The 17,489-nt window shown below is 48.5% G+C and overlaps 1 protein-coding gene across 6 annotated transcripts in view; it reads right to left on the reverse strand.

The window, feature by feature from the left end:
• HTR2C (5-hydroxytryptamine receptor 2C) overlaps positions 1–17,489 on the reverse strand; it is a 4,576,123-nt gene that overhangs the window by 564,120 nt on the left and 3,994,514 nt on the right. The gene's annotated exons all lie outside the window — the stretch shown is intronic.

Consider the following 17,489-nt stretch of genomic DNA (forward strand, 5'->3'; position numbering starts at 1 on the left):
CAGGCAGACAGTCCATGCAGTAGAGCCCTTTGAGAAAGTAATGATGTAGATACATGCTGCATAGTGAAACTTGGAGGCAAAGAGTTCCTACAGCCAATTGAAAGGATGATTATGTATTGTATGTATGTATTTAATTTTTGTATAGCGCCGGTAGCCCGCGGGCATCAGGGCGCTTGTACATAAAACACTGATACTGCAAGACGGACGACAAGTACGAGACGGACGAAGAGTACAAATAGCTACTGCCTAATGAGTGTCCCTGAGAAATGGCCTTCGCCCGAATTCTCATCTAAAGAGTTGTGTCTTCAGCAGCTTCCTAAACGCGGAGTGATTAACTTCAGACCTCAGGGATTCGGGGACGCTGTTCCACAATTTAGGAGCCAGCACAAGAAAAGATTTGCCCAGCCCGGTTTTTAGCTTGAACTTGGGTACGATCAAGAGGCATTTTCCACCCGAGCGTAGATTTCTACTGGGATTGTAGGGCACTACACACGTTTTCAAGTAGGCAGGCGCTGTGCCAAAAAGGCACTTGTGTACCAGGCAGAGAGCCTTGAACTTAATGCGTTCTTCTACTCTGAGCCAGTGCAGAGCAAGCCTCCTTTAGGAGAAAAGACACAGCATACTGAAACTCGGAAATAAAGTTACTATGGTCAATTGCTTAAAAGAATGAGAGGAGAAACATTCAAGTCACAGTTTCTTGCTATATTTGCTAAAGCGACTCATAGGGGAATTATTTTAGAAAGCAAAAACGGTGGCCAACCACAGAATTTAGAGTTCTGGACCATCTGATTTAGTAATAAAACTTTAAATGTTTTGATTTCAATGTCAAAAATCACTATTCATGGTTTTAGAAGTGAGATTCAATTGGACTGAGCACAAGATGCAACATAACAAACTAACGGGTAATTCATAGATTTCAGCGCAGAGGCAGCACACTCGAGCAGCGCAGAGACGGATTGTGCGCCAGCGTGCGCCAGCCGTGTGCGCTAAACATTATTCTGGCGCACCGCGTATTCATGGAATTCCCAAGCCATAATGAGCGCTGGCGCAGAGAACATCCCGCAGCGCCAGTTACACCCCCAAGAACGCCCCTTGCGCAAGGAAAAGCCATTGAAATCCCCAAGGGACGCACTAACCCTGGACCAGCCTACAGGGCCGCTACACTGCAATCGCGCGAGCGGGGAACATGTATTTCTGGGGTGCGCTGGAATTATCACACGCGACAGGGCTCATGCGAGCGGGGTACGTGTATTTCTGGAGGTGTGCGGGAAGTGTCACACGTGATAGTCCTTGGCCGAGCGGGGTACGTGTATTTCGGGGGTGCGTGTGGAGAATCACATGCGATAGGCCTTGGGAGCGGGGTACATGTATTCTGAGGGGTACGCAGGGAGAATCACACGCAAAAGGCCTTGTGCGAGCGGGGTACGTGTATTTCAGGGGTGTGCGTGGAGAATCACACGCGAAAGGCCTTGTGCGAGCAGGGTACGTGTATTTCTGGGATGCACGGGAAGTTTCACACACGATAGGCCCTGTGCGAGCGGGGTAAGTGTATTTCTAGGGAGCGCAGGAAGTTTCACATGCGATAGGCCCTGTGTGAGTGGGGTATGTGTATTTCTGGGGTGCGCAGGAAGTTTCACATGCGATAGGCCCTGTGCGAGCGGCATACGTGTATTTGGGGGGTGCGCGTGGAGAATCACACGCGATAGGCCTTGTGCGAGTGGGGTACGTGTATTCTGAGGGGTGCGCGGGGAGAATCACACGCGATAGGCCTTGTGCGAGCGGGGTACATGTATTTCGGGGGTGCGCATGGAGAATCACACGTGATAGGCCTTGGGGAGCGTGGTACGTGTATTCTGAGGGGTGTGCGGGGAGAATCACATGTGAATTGGCAGTGTGTGGCCTCCCAGGTGTGCCCTCTACCCCCTCCCAGCCCCTGCACGCAGCCCACACCACAGGGGAGTATCCTGCACCCCTGGTGATGTTCCGTGGGCAGCCCATCCACCCTGGGCATGCCCCCCAGCCAGCCCACATGTCACCATGCAGTAGTGAGCACAGACTCATGTCCCCCTGCACCCCCACCCATCCGGCATTGACGGGCACCGGCCAGCAGGCTCCAACTCATGTCCCTCTGCACCCCCACCCATCCAGCATAGACGGGCACCTGCCAGCAGGCCCCGACTCATGTCCCCCTGCACCCCCACCCATCCAGCATTGACGGGCACCTGCCAGCAGGCCCCGACTTATGTCCCCCTGCACCCCACCCATCCAGCATTGACGGGCACCTGCCAGCAGGCCCCGACTCATGTCCCCCCCAGCATGTCATAAAGATGCACATTCATGGGCCTCATGTCCACCAAAATCCCACTGCACGCCACCCCAGTCTTGAGACCCAATCAAGTTTCCCATCCAACCCACACTGAAAGGCCTATTTCATGACACAAACCAAAAGTCAACTATGCACATCAACACATGTCCGTCACACACACACTGGATGCCAGTGATTGTGTAAACCCACATTGTGACATGCAGTAAACCAATGAGCGAATACCACACATGGAAGTAATAAATCAAAATGTATTTTGCACAAAATGAAGCTAATGGAACTAAACCATGAATATTATTTTAAACAAGAAAAGAAATGCATGTCCAAAAATGAAAAAAAGAAATGAAGTCTCAATCCAAAGTAATCAAAAGAAAGTTAGTCCAAACTCTCCGTCTACCAAAGCAAATCCAAAGGAAACGTAAATTGTAAAATCCATTGATCCATGGTGATTTAAAATAAATTATTTTTCAGAAATCCACAGTTCAACTATGTACAAAGATTCAAACCAGGGTGCATGAGCCCAACGAATGAAATGAAACCTATAAAAAAAAACCTACCTAATGAAGAACTATATACAAAAACGTGGGGCATTGTCCAAGCGCCCCAAAAGAAATAAAAACAGAAAGGAAACCTAATACTAACTAACTATATACAATGGCGGCGGGCAAGTCCTACGGCTCACTCTGTGATGTCGTGGGCCAGGGGATCATCGAACTCCATGTCAATCTCTCAGAGGCGAGCCTCTGCCCTGGCCCGAGGTCTCGCAGGGATGCAGTCATGGCCTGTTCCAACTCCCTGCGAGTTGCCTCGAGGCACTCAGCCCGCCTCAACGCCCGGCGCATGGAGAACTCCACCCTGACCATGGTGAGTCGCGCCTCTTCCGCCCGCCGCCGCTCCGCATCTATCCGCTGGCCCAACCGCAGCCACACGGAAGACACTCCCATTCCAGGGTGCTCCTGCCCTCTGACCGATGCCTGCCCCTCTGATGTTGATGGCCCCGAGCCATCATCGCTCCCACCTTGAGCCGGCTGCTGCTGCTGTCCATGTGCCCTGTCCGATGATGCCTGCACATCCTCCATCTGCTGGTCTCCAGTTGGTGGGGTGTCCACCCCTGCTGGACCTCAGACACCAGACTGTGGCAGGGATGGGATCTCCACCAAGCTGGCTGTTTTGGTCGGGCCAGGTCCACAGGGGGCCCTGGTGGAATCTGGGCCGGAAGACGGTGGGAAGAACGACTGGTGCATAGTCTCCACAGAGGAGGAGAAGTCCGCCAGAGTGCGCAACACATGTAGGAACCCTCCGACCATGGCCCCTCCCAACTGTGCCACGTTTCCATGCAGCTCTTCATGATGGCGTGCATGGTCCCCCCAGGAAGCACGCACGTCATCACGAATGTCACGCGTGCGCAACGCAACACCAATCAGGACGAGCCCATTCGGTCATGGGACTCCTCGTCCGCAGGTAGTGGAGTGCCAGATGACGTGGGCCTCCCCCCTACCTGCGGATGGGCCTGGGACGGGGCATCCCTGCTGGTGCATGGTGGTGCAGTCACAGAGTCAGGGACAGCGACATGCACAGGCCCCTCTACGGCGACCTGTGCTGCCTCCTGCCCCTGGCCCTGGACTGCACCACTTGCACCAATGGTACTAACCCCACCAATGTGCGGCTCAGTAGCGAGCTCCTCCTCCTCTGTGGAGACCTCCAACCTGGATGTCTCAGCACCATCTTCCGCCATTGCAAGCCCCTGTGGGGGCTCACCCGGCCCTTCCGCTACAGCTGTAGTGGCAGATGCGGCACCAGTCCCCTCGCTCCCGGATGATGGCAATTCCTGGGAGGGTGGCTGGGCCTCGCATCACCGCCGGTGGAGGCATCCCCGCTGCTTTGCTCCACAGCGCCGTCTCCGCCCTCTTCTTCACTCAACGCTGCGTAGAGGGAGACATAGAACACAAGCTTCAGGGTACTGTACAATAGTCCCCTAGACAGGAAGCAATAACACATGAGTGGCACTGTCAAACATCACTTCCATCCTGTCCCTCCACAACACATGGGTCAATGCAGGCAACACACATGCAGAAACAGGCACGGTGAATGCAATCAACATCAGCATCCATGTACAAGGGCCTCTATTGACATAAAGGTTTGGCTTCAAACTCACATGCATCATGGCTCATACTGATCCCATGCACACACATCACCGGAGGGTCATGCATCAGGGCTCGTACACCACAGACACAGTGGATACAAGGGTGACTAGACTGCATAAGTGAATCAAAACATCGTCACAGACATGTGTCATGCATCCATGGCGTTTCAACGTCACACACACGTTCTCAGACACACAGACATGTACACCATACATGTACATGAGAGCAGCACCCATCTCCCACCCCCATCCATGTCCGGCATGCATTCATGTGTGCATTCCGCATGCAGCTCCCCATGTTGCATTGGTACACATGCACCATCCACGTGGTTCACGCATTACTGCTCTCACATGCATTACCATGGTTTCCCTGCACACACACATCCATACATGGCCTATGTAACACATACAGGCAAGCAGCTGAATACCAGCACACTGCAACATGCCCTGTTTCACACAGCAATGCATGGCCACTTACCTCTCGAGTCCAGAAGGGTCTTCCTTCGAAGGATCTGGACGTGGAGCGCTGGGCTTATGTGTTCCAGGACCCTCATCTGGATGTTGGTCAGGCTGACCCGGCACCCCTCTGCATTCTCTGCCTTCAAGAGGCGCCGGGTCTTGTTGAGGGTCCTGGACCTGAAGTCCTCCCAGCGCTTCCGGGCGTGCTTGATGTCACAGGTTGCCACCCCCTCCGCGTTGATGGCAACCACTACGTCCTCCCAGATCCTCTCCCGTCCTTCCTTGTCGGAACGTGATGGTGTGAAGAGGGCATCATAATGCCCCAGAACTTGCTCCACCAGGATACCAACTTCCTCGTCACTGAAGCTGGTAGCCCTCTGCCTCTCTGGCTAGGGGTCGCCAGTGGTCTCTGATGGTGTTTGCCCCGATATGGCGACCCCCGAGGCAGGTGTGGGTGGGCAACTGGGTCCTGGGGCTGGGCTGTGGAGCAATGGTATCCCAGTCGGGAATATTCTGTTCCAGCAGGGGTGGACACAGCAACTGGACCCCTGCAGATGGCTGATGTGCAGGCACCAAATAGCAGGGTGTGTGGCAGCAGGCAGGCAGCAGCAGATGGCAGGTGGGAGTGTGCTCGAGGCTCTGGGGGGCAGGAAAATGGCTTTTTGGGCAGGAGCGTGGTCTTCCGTGTGTTGTCGCGTGGCCAGCTTGATACAGAGTGATTTGGCATGTGAAAAAACTGCACGTCAGCGTGTAATTCGAGGAAAGGCCCTTAGCGCGTAAGCGCGTCTGTGACTTTACGTGGGCGTTTCCCACAACAGAGGTGCATGTTCATTGTACACGTGAAAACAATGCACGTCCGGGTGGCACTGCGTGTAATTGGAGGAAAGGCCCTTACGGCGTACGCGCGTAAGTGACGTGGCACATGTGGGCTGGCTTAAAAGGTACGCATAGGACGCCATTTTCTTGTACGTGCTTTTTGTGGAGAGTGAGCAGGTGATTCTTGTACTTCTTGTCGGTTCACACACGATTACTTCACAACGGTTTCAGTTCGTACTCCCTGTTTACTCAGACAGCGTTCAATTCTTCTTTTGGCGGGGGTGTTGCCAATGAGCACACGTGCGTCTTTTTCACATTCTTTTTCCAGGAAGATGGTGAGTCGCGCACGTATTTTCCAACTGTGGTTGCCCCTGTGTGTCGCGTACCCCTTCAGAGGTCATTGTAGGCTGCGTGTATCACACATACACTTATTTTTGTGTTTCTGGGTGCCACAGCGTAGTGCGGGTTCATTTTTCCACGCACGTGGTCTACCAGGGGTTGCGTGCACGTTTCATTTTTTTTTCGGGGTGCCTGTGTACCCGTCATCTTCCCCAGGGGTCACAGACAGCCTTGCTAGAGCGCTAGGGTACGAATTACATCTAGTACCCTACCTCTTTTAACCCAATTGCCCAGGACAATTGTTTACTGCAACTCCCATATGCACAACAACATCAGTGCCATGGTTGGGAGGTGACCAAGCAGTAAGGGAGGCAAAGGTGGACGACCTCCAAAAGGTGGGGGCGGTGGGGGACGTGGCCAGGATGTGCAGGGTGGCCCAAGAGGCCAGTGTGTGGAGGACCAATCGGGGCCATCTATGCCCCCAGCCCCCAATTGTTGTGGGAAATGTAGCTGACACCATCCCAGCTCAGCCCTTGTTAAACCGGCCCATATTGTCAACTGAACCGGCACAGTATGACTCCCAGGCTGACTTCCGTGTCACCAAGTCTAAGCCACGTGTGGTGGTGAAAGTTGCTGTCACCAGGCCACGTGGATCTGGGGCAGCAATGTCATCTGCTGCCCCAAGTAGCCAGTGTGAGGAGGCTGCAGGGCCAGCTGCAGCTCAATCCACCCCAGCTCTGAGTCTCCAAGCCGGGACAGTGTCGGTCCAAGTCCTTCACACCGAGGTTGGTCCTGCCAACATCACCCTGCAGCCAATGCCTGCAGTGAGAGCTTTGGTCATTGTGCCTTTGCAAACTTCAAGTACCCAGTCCACCTGCGCTTCTGCCCCTACCAACCAGAGCGGCGTAAGCCACTCAGGATCGGCACCATCTTCCAAGAAGAAGAAGGGTGCTCTTGCACTACAGGCTGGGACCCCAGACACGGCTACACACTCAGGCACATCAAGGAAGCCTAGCTTCAATGACGCCAAACTAGATGCACTTGTGGCCTAAGTGTTGGCACATAGCCGCGAAATGGTGGTGACTGCAGGGTGCAAGACTACGCCTGCTCAACAAAGGGCCCACTGGCAGACCATCGCGGACCACATTAGTGCCCTTGGATTTGTGAGGCGCACAGCTGATGATTGCTATAAGCAGTGGAATGACCTGAAACACAGAGCAAAGAACAAGCTGGCTTCCATTCATGCCTCTACTCTGGTGACTGGCGGTGGGTCTCCACTAGAGGACGACCAACTCACTGAACATGAGTCTGTCGCTGGAGGCTTCATCACAGAGGAACAGAGCTGAGGCGTGGGAGACCTACCAGATTTTGAAGCATTGTCCGGTGAGTGCCCATGCATGTGTGTGCAATCCATGTGTATGTTGCTTGGGTAATGTGTTCTGATTGAGTGCCTGGTGAGGCTGTGTAGTCCTGACTGGTATGGTCCACCCATTTGGTCCCTCCAAACTATTCCCCGGCCTTGGGTTTGGATATGACAGTATCCCTTCTGACCACCGTTACCAATTTGCACCAGATAACTGCAGTTGCCCTTCAACTGTCATCTTGCAACTACATTGTTCAAAATGTTTTCCTGTTCATTCAGCCTGATTGTTTCAATCCTTGCCATTTTTCGGACCATTTTTTTTGACGTACTGCCACAAATGTGTCATACTTCTGTCATACATTACACCGCACAATGGCCCACATTTATTACCTTGTTATGGGAATGATTTAACCATTCAGGCTGATTGAGTAATGGGCTGCACACAATCATTTTTGGGCCCTGTTTGAATGTTGAATATGACTGTTGTCTTCTGTCATGTTGAAGTGACCAACCATTGATCTATTCATCTGCCTGCCATCACTGTATCAGTGAACACTGGATCTGTTGCAGCGTGTGGCACATGCGTGTTTTGTCACACTATTTTCCATGTTTCATCTCATCATGTCCATCTCACATGGATGGGTGACAGTACTGATTTCCTACCATATGGCTGTACTTGTCAAATGTACCATGGCTAAGCTACGTGCCATCTGTGTTATGGCATGTGTCATCTATGTGTATTGGACATGCCACTCACAGGCTAATGTGCTGCCAGTGCTATCCAGCATGCTGCACATGTGTTGCTTTTCCATCTTGGAGTCCTCAGTGTGTGCTTTTTGCCTCCCCTTCTAACTCATTGACAGTGCATGCATGCCAGAGTTATAGTCATGTGGGATATGTGCAATTTATGTACTGGATCTCTGCCTCGTCGGGCCTATGTGTGTGCCGCGGTGCTCATGCCTGTTTCCATTTGTTGTCTTTCATGTTTTTGCAGGTGATGACGTACTTCATGCTGTTGAGGAGGAGGAGATGGTCCAGACCCAGTTGGAATCTCAGCCACAACCGGGCACCAGTGGAGGACGTGGGGTGGTGGTGGGTGAAAACCCAATCGTCCTGCAGACCGTACTGTCCACGGGTGTCTCTGGGTACACCTCCACAGACCTCTATGAATCAGGTTCTGAATCGGACAGTGAGCCATATGTGCCATCGCAGGTGAGTGTTTCTGGCAGGGATGCTGTTCTGTCCAACCCACCTGCACCGGGGGTAGACCCATCTATGGGGATTTCAGTGTTGGAAAGTCTGCCTGTGGCGGTTACGGATGAAGGGTCACACACCACAATATCTGCTCCTGCTACTGGGCCAGCAGATCAAAGGAGGAATGCAGTCCTGCAGCCTCAGGCAGTGCCAGCACAGCAAGATGCAGATCGCTTTGCCCCAAACAGGTGTGGTGCCCACCAACGCGGTGGCCGTGCGCCACCAGGCAATACTGTGTGGGAGAACTCCATTTACATTATAGCAGCACAACAGGGGGCCTCGTGTGAAATGATGGCTCAGGCAATGGATAGGGTGGCCACTTCCATTCTCCCCCCTGAAAGGCAGATTGAGCTCCAGCAGCAGGCAACAGACTCCATTTGCCACTCACACAGGGAGGACATGTTGGTGTCCAACAGGGACCGACGGCTGCACAGGAGACTCTGCATGCAGCCATATCTGTAGAGTCACAGGCCCACAGGGAAGCCCTGAGGTTAGAACACGGGTCCCTCAGAGATACTCTGGGAGAACTTGAGGTTTCCTGGAATTTTAGGTCAGAACAGCAGCTGGAGCAGCTCACACATTCACTGTCAGCTGACCTCCAGGCAACCCATCAGGAGATCCGGGCATCACGCGAGGCCATGCAGGCAGAAATGCGTGCTACCCGTGAGGTGCTGCATGGGGATCTCCGTACCATCATCCTGCAGAACCAAACCTTCCAGACCTGCATGCTTGCTGCCATGGAGGACCATACCAGGGCTTTGCATGGGCTGCCTCCCATATCACAGCTACCTCCTGATGTAGCAGCAGAGGGTGATGACAGCGACGGCAGTTCTCCCACTGTAGCGTAGCCGTGCAGGCCATGAGCCCATGGAGGTTTTATTTATTTTTTTAACATCCACACATGTGGGTGTTTGGATGCACTCTGTACCTCGTCCCTCCTGGGTGGCCTCCGCCCCACCTGGACAACCCATGGACATTTTTGATTTTTTTTTTACAGTGTGTTGCTTTGTGTGGGCCTGTGGGCATCCACTGTGTATTCCAGCTGGGCACATGCAGGCTTGTCCTGTCTTTGGGTTAGATGCTTGGTTTCCTGACACACACCCCCCTCCTGCTTCCCCTTTCCATGGGCTTGCAAAGGGTGTGACCAAGTGACAGTAACTTACACAGTGACATTGTGCTTCCATGAGTTGTGTGGGTAGTCTGTAGTCAAAACTGTGTGTACATCCCTAGTGGGGATGGTTGTTGGATTTTACACTGCATGGTGTATTGATATGTGCTTGTGCATCCATGCTTTTCTCCTTATATACATGTAGTTTCTTCATGTCTTCACACGGCTGTCTCCTTTGCAGAAGCAGTTCATGTTGTATGCAGTACACTGAGACATTTGCCTGACAGCAACACTCTGCAGTTGGAAGGGGTTGATGTGCTCCCTTCGTCAGGTTTTGAGACTACTTTAATTTTTTGCTGTCATATATTGCCACGGTTTCATCCTGTACTGATGTTTATTATTTATTACTGAGAGCATATTGTCTGTGGACTGTTTACATTAGGGACAGTGCACGTTGTGACACTTGTGTCATGTGCGGTGCATTAATTTAGTTGCTTTCACATTGCCTATCATGCCATGGTGTTTTGGGTAGCTGAGATGGGGAGGGGTTGGGTGACATGGCACTATTTTGATGTGGTATTTTGCAAGGGGGTAGTCATTCCTGCTGCATGATTGTGTGTATTTTTGTGACACACATTGGTTGACTTTAAATAGGTAGGGATGCACACAATGTAACAATTCCAGGTGAACAATCTCAGGCTGGTATGGTTGTGACAGTTGACTGTCCCTTTTGTCATCATCATTGATTGTCAGCTGGTATGTGCCAGGCCTGTGTGCACTCCGCAGGGGTGGGATTTTAGGTTAAGTAATTTGCCACAAGCTGGGTACGGGCTGCCTCACCACGTTCCCTTTCACCTCCCATGCGCAGCAGCCGTGCATGTGGTTGGGGATGCGCGGGCACCACCATGTCCACCGGCACGCGCCGGCATGTTGCAAAGTTGTGCAGGACACATGCTGCCACTATGATCCTGCACACTACTGGGGACGCGTATAGCAGCTGCCCACCAGAGCGGTCAAGGGAGCGAAAGCGTGACTTGAGCACTCCGAATGTGCGCTCCACCATGCCCCGGGTTGCAATATGGGCTGTGTTGTATCATACCTCGGGTGGTGTGGTGGGGTTCCGAATTGGTGTCATCATGTAGGTGCTCATAGGGTAGGCACTGTCCCCTGGGGAGGTGATGATGGCTATCATTAGTGGGGTTGTCACATTACTCAGTATCTGACATGCATGCATGTGCAGAGGCATTTATACTCAGCAATCATCCATGTGTCACCATGCCGCCCAGCTTCCAGGTCCCGGTTTAGGGGTGACATTCTGAAAATGAACTTATCATGGCTTGACCATGGATAGTTGGCATATACTGAAGTGATTATTCCCTTGGCATCACATACTACCTGCACGTTGATTGAATGCCAGTGCTTGCAATTTCGATATATGTGCTCAGTGGCCCTGGGAGGACGTAGAGCCACATGGGTGCAATCAATGGCACCTAGCACTTTGGGGAAGTGTGCCACCCCGTAAAAGTCCTGCACCACGGCCTACCTTTCTGCAGGTGTTCTGGGCATGTATATGTGCCTGCAGACTGGTGGGCGTGCAGCCATGATGGCCAACACCTGGTGTAGGCAGCGTGACTGCGTGGCCTGTGACACACCCCCACTATGGCACTTGTCCGCTGAAATGACCCAGTAGCCAAGAAGTGCAGTACATTGAGCACCTTTTCCAAGGGGCTCAGTGCTTGGGAGCACAGGGTGGGTGATGGGAGGTCATTCTCCCACTCCCTGACCACTTCTAGGATTATGTGTGGTGGAAACCTGTACCTCCCATACACCTGGTCATCAGGCATCCCAAAAAGACTGGTCCTGGGTAAAAAAAATGCGGGGTCTGGCTATCCTCCTCCTCCTGCGGTGTCCCACGACCACTGCTGCGAGGAACGGTATATTCATCGTAGCGTCTGAGCTTGTTTGTTGTTTGCGCACACTTTTATGCTGCGCAGGGCCGCTTATGCCTGCTTCCTGCTGGCGTAAGTATTTCCGGATTAGCGCGTCTTTTTTGGCGCACGCCTTTCCCCTGTTCAATTCCATGAATACGTGTTGTTGGCGCACGTGTGGGCGTTGCAAGCATTTACCTCCTGTACTTCCCCCGTAACACCCACATTTTCACGCATTGTTCCCCATTCTGCATGTTATGCCCCGTGTTCTGCCCACTTTTGTTGTGTGCGCTGCGCTATACGCCACCCACGATTTTAGCGCACATCCCAGGATTTACACGCGCACTGAATTCCATGAATCGATGTGCGTGGCTTTGGCACACATGCACTGCGTTTTTCACGTTTGCGCTCCCCTTTTCGGCGCACATTTATTCCATGAATCGGCCCATAAAATGGTAATGGGAATGTTAACATTTCCAAAAGAACTAGCACCACCACATGTATAGTTGGAAAAGAAAAGTTCCATAAGGAAAAGCTTTCTTTTTTCTTTAAGAAACCCCATATTTCTAAATGACTGTCAAAAAGGAATTTAAGAGTGAAGACAAAGAGCATGAACCTTGGGAAGAGGGAACCCAACATTGTGCCAGAACACAGACACTGATCCAATAATGCTCTTTAAACCATCAGGATAAGATTCTCAAACTCGGACTGGAGGAAGACTTCAACCACCATAGGACCAAGTTTAAGAAGTGTGTCCTACATCCTTTCCACCCCATCCCATCAAATGATATTCATAATATTCTGTTACCATGGATGCTATGATAGAATACATTGCCAAAGTACACATACAGCTACATAAACACACGAAAGTAAAAAAGAATATAGTAGCAAAAGAAATCCAGTAACTAGAGCTTCCCCAACTGAGAGAAGCTATTGCATCATCTAGGTTCATCCCAAATGTCCATGCTTCTCTCCTAGAAGAAATATGGAAAAGGGTAAAACCCTGGAACCTTCTTTGGCACCTTTAAGACAGCAGATCAACATGCAGCATGACCAGAGATGTGGAGATGATATAGTGCACTTCTAATAATGGGAGAATTAAAATTAGCACATAGGAATGCTTAGATGTTCCCAAACTGCCATTGTATCAGAACAGTGCCAGGAGTCTTTGCCAGTTTAGATATTGGCCCTCATTACGATACCAGCGCTAAACCATGTCACTATTAGCACCATGGTTGGTGCCGGTATCGTAACATGTATGCCATGGTGAAATGGGGAAATACCACCCCATTCCAAGGTTGGCGGGGCGGTATTTCCCCGTTTCCCCATGGCACTTCCCCATTCCCATTTTTGCCCCATAGGGCATAATGGGAATGGCAAAGGCGCTAAGTACGGTACCGCAAATTGCGGTACCATACTTACCGCGAAGGTCCCTTTGCTGGTCCCTACTTTAACGGCTGGTCTAGACCAGCCGTTAAGGTCGGTTCCCGCAAAGGGACCTCATAATTAGGCGCTAATGGGTTAACGGCGCTGCAGCCTTTTACGGCGCCGTTAACCCATTAGCGCCAGGGTCGTAATGAGGCCCATAGAGATGGGTTGCGCAACAACGTTAACCCTCCTTGCAGAGCACCATAAACATTGCTGCTCTTTACCAGCAGTAGATCATTACTAGGTCACCTGGCCTTGCCCGAAAAAGACCAGGTTTCCAATGTCCCTTCACAAGCTAATCCCATTTGAGCTCATTAGACAAAAGGAAACCATAGAACCTATAAAAACCCATAAATAGCAGTCATAACAGTACACCATCAACTGGTCTGCCAATGCCTATTCACTGCTTAGTAGAGTCAGTCTCACATATCTTTGTCCCCAAAAACAACCAAAATAAATTATTGGGAGTGACTTCCTGGGTCCAGAAAAAACATCCTCCCAAATGAGCTAATGACAACATAGTATTGAGGTATGAGTGCATTGTAACACTTGATTGTGTTATATTCTTATTCATGTTTCAATAAGTTTGAATATTAGGCAATCTCCTTTAACAGTGTTCACTGACACCTTGTCACCCGGGGCTGTTGTGCATACAGCTTTTTTTAATCAATTGAAACATGTCTTCCACCTGAATGTGGTATGAGCAATATTATCAAAGCATTTGATTCCTTGAGTATGGTCATTAAGAAAATTATTTTAACTGACAAACCACCAATATGGATCAAATCTAATCATGCTTGGTATGATAAAGGTTGTGGGGCTAGTACAATGTTGTCATTAAACACTTTAAGGAATCCGAATCCACTGAACAACATAAGATAATAGCAAGACTAGATGATAAACCAACTATCTCAAAAACTAAAACTGCGTATGAGCAAAATATTTGGGATCAATCAAAACAGAGATGTGCTGCAAAAGACTAGAATATTTTGACACTTACTTGCAAAGGGCTCTATAGATAATGCAATTGATAAAGCTGCAAATAATATCATACCTATGACTGACTGGTATGACCAGCTTTCTTCCTATAAGAAGGCGGCGAGCAGGAGCATGATCCATAACACACAGGAATATATAAGCTTCCGCACAGTTTTTTGCAAGATAATGTTGGAAAAAGGTATAGTATCTCACATTTAGGGAATTTATTGAACCCCAGAAGATTTATATCAATTAATTACAGCTATGTGGGCACCTCTACTTACAAATCTGTTTTGGGCAGTTCTGTTGAGCAGATTATTGCCAGGAACATGGTTACTTTTATCTAGTGTACTCATTCTCAAGGAAATCAATGGGGAGCACCCGCACTGTAACATGCCTATCAAGTGGCATTTCACTCAAAATATTAGGTTCATACCTGTTTAGAAGATTTCAAATTCCAGGTAAATGATAAAATTCAGGTAAATGATAACCAGATTTTGTAAAAAAAAATAATAAAAAAAAAATATATATATATATATATATATATATATATATATATATATATATATAGATAGATAGATAGATATATAGATATATAGGTCCATATTACGTGCTGTGGAACAGTGCCTGAATCTATCATTAATTATCAAGTACTTGGAGGATATGAGAGGCAATATCTACATGGCCTTCATTGACTTATCAGCTTTTGACAACGCCGACTATACATTAACTGCCATGGCAGTTGATGCAGAAATGTTGAGCATCATCATTCAATAATATTTAGATTCACATGCTTTTGTGATTTGTGGAAGTCATGGTAGCTTTTCTGATAATTTCCGTATAAGAAAGGGGGTTAGACAAGATTGTGTTATAGCACGTCTCTAATCTTTTATTTAAATGCTTTTGAACATAATTTTACTTAGTTGTAGCTATGGCTGTCAGAGTGATATCCTGCCTTTCCTATGGCAATGACGCTGTTTTGCTAGGTAAAATGGCAAATGCTCCTCAAATTCTGTTGCATGCATATGAATATTTTATGAGTTCACGTTCACAGAGAATGATTATTAATTCCAAGAAATCTTATGTGACCTGCTAACAAAGAAGTAATGAGGGTTAGAATGATATGTAACTTATGTTTGGGCAATTGCTTCCCTTATCTAGGGTGGGACATCATTTTTTGTAAATCTAAATTAGGCTTGCAAAACTCAATAGAAGAATTGCTATATTTGGAATTAAGCATGTCATCTTTAAAATGAAAACACCACCTGTGTTATTACGTGTATTCATTTGGTCAAATGGTGATGCATCACTCTATCACCTGATAATACAAGATATGCTGTCTCTGGATAAAAGTGATTCTTCTAAATGTTGCCAGATATTTACATTTCCAGTGATGCTGGGTGTGTTACGGCATTGTTTGTGTCCTAATGTTTTGAAAACAGGTTGATATTTTACTGGCATTAACTGTAGGAGGTCTCTGAAAAAAATAACTTGTTTTCCTCCATACAGTTCTTCGTAGTCAGTTTTTAGGTGAATTAGACCCAACACCAGGTTGAAACCCTGCTTATTTCATCTATCAGGAGCACTTTCATGTGTTTCAGAATTCTGTGTACTTCAGTAGCAGCTTCTTCTTATAATTTGTAATATTCTAATTTGTTTTGGTGTTCTACTGGGAGGAGCAGTAGTGAGTGTAAAGTTAAACCTTCTATGATGTTGGCAGCTAGACCTGTTACAACAGATGAAAGGATGTTGTTTGTTAAGTCTTGTAAACATTTGCTGATTATTTTAATTATGAATGTTTTTCCTGAACCAGCTTTACCACTTACAGGAGCAGAGGTTTATAATGTTTACAGCTTCACATTTTTGTTTCATGTTCAAAACCGTGTTCAATTTCTTCAGTGACTTCTAGATAAATGGTGGGTTGTTCATGATTTAGCTGTGATATGAGCAGTGACAAGTCTTTTTCATATTGTTTAGATTGATAAATGGTATTTTCTACCTCAGTCATGGCTATTTCAGCTTCATTTAGAATGAGTGGTCCTCCAAGTGGTTCTTGGCTTCCTGTAAGGAAAGATTGACTGCCCTGAGGAGTGCCTTTATCTAGTAGAGCTTCAATTTCTTCTTCTTTTGGGCTTTCATTGTCCAACATTTCTTTGTATTGTTTGAAGTTGACATTTGTTATACTGCTTTCATTTGCTTTGAATTCAGATTCAAATGAGTCATAGCCACCTAATAATTCTTCTCTTCTCCAAGGTTTAAAAAGTTGCAGTAGGGTCATGTAATACACTTTATTCTCTATGTTGCTGAGATTTCAATGATAACTTTAGACGATTAAGTAGGCTGGGTTTGGAAAGTTTCACTAGGCTTCCTTCACAAGTTGAGAATTAATATTTGCCAGTTATCTCATCTGTTGTAACATTGTTTTTGTAGGAGTAGTTTTGAGCTATCTCATACAGGTACATGTTTTTCAAAGCAGTACGTCTGTTTGGATAGTATGCGCCCATTAAATTGTTTTTTAAAATGTCCTGGTTGTTGGGATCAGTTGTGGCTATTGTTTCTCACTCTTGGTAGGATTTCTCTAATCTTTTTCAGGATGAAGCTGGACCAGACTGGGCCTCATTACGAGTCTGCAGTAGCCGTGCCGGTAAAACCAGCTGCCGCCTGACTCGTGATGAATTACTGCCGCCTGACTTGCCGGAATAACCGGGGCATTACAGCCCTGGCAGTCCGTTAAGTGAGGTGGCAGCAATTGTTACTACCCATTCCCATTCAAGTCCCATAGGACTCAATGGGAATGGGGAGGATGGACGAAGCGGCATGGAAAGCAACAGTGCTGGTGATTCGGCAAAGTTTGCTGGTGGGTTGCCGTTATGCCCTCCAGGGTCAGAACTGACTGGCGAAATGGCACACGCTGCAGACTTGTAGTTTGCTGGTCCGGAAACAATGGTGCCGGTAAGCTTACCGGCGGTAAGCTAACCGTCACCGTTGTTTCTGGATCGGCAAACTTGTAATGAGGCCCCTTGTGTTCAGATTTGCCCTATAAGCCTGTACCTGTAAACGGTCTGCAGCTTTGTAGCACCTGCATTCTCTATGGGAGAGACTTTTCATACCAAAGCTATAACATTTTTGTGACAGTGTTTTGTCTGATGATATGTCATGCCAGAGGCCTTTTAGCTCTGTTTTATCATCTTTGTTGAGGCTATGACATATCTTGCAACTGCAGTGGAATTGTCTGCAATGTCTTGTATGTCTATATTTGCATTCCACGAGAGGGCAATGATTGCATTGTAATCATTGATGTACTTGGATGCTTCGTCCATTTTAATGTTGTATGCATTTTTAGGGGATTT

Source organism: Ambystoma mexicanum, chromosome 5p (assembly GCF_040938575.1).
Source record: "Ambystoma mexicanum isolate Mex_15411 chromosome 5p, UKY_AmexF1_1, whole genome shotgun sequence".
Lineage (NCBI taxonomy): Eukaryota > Metazoa > Chordata > Amphibia > Caudata > Ambystomatidae > Ambystoma > Ambystoma mexicanum.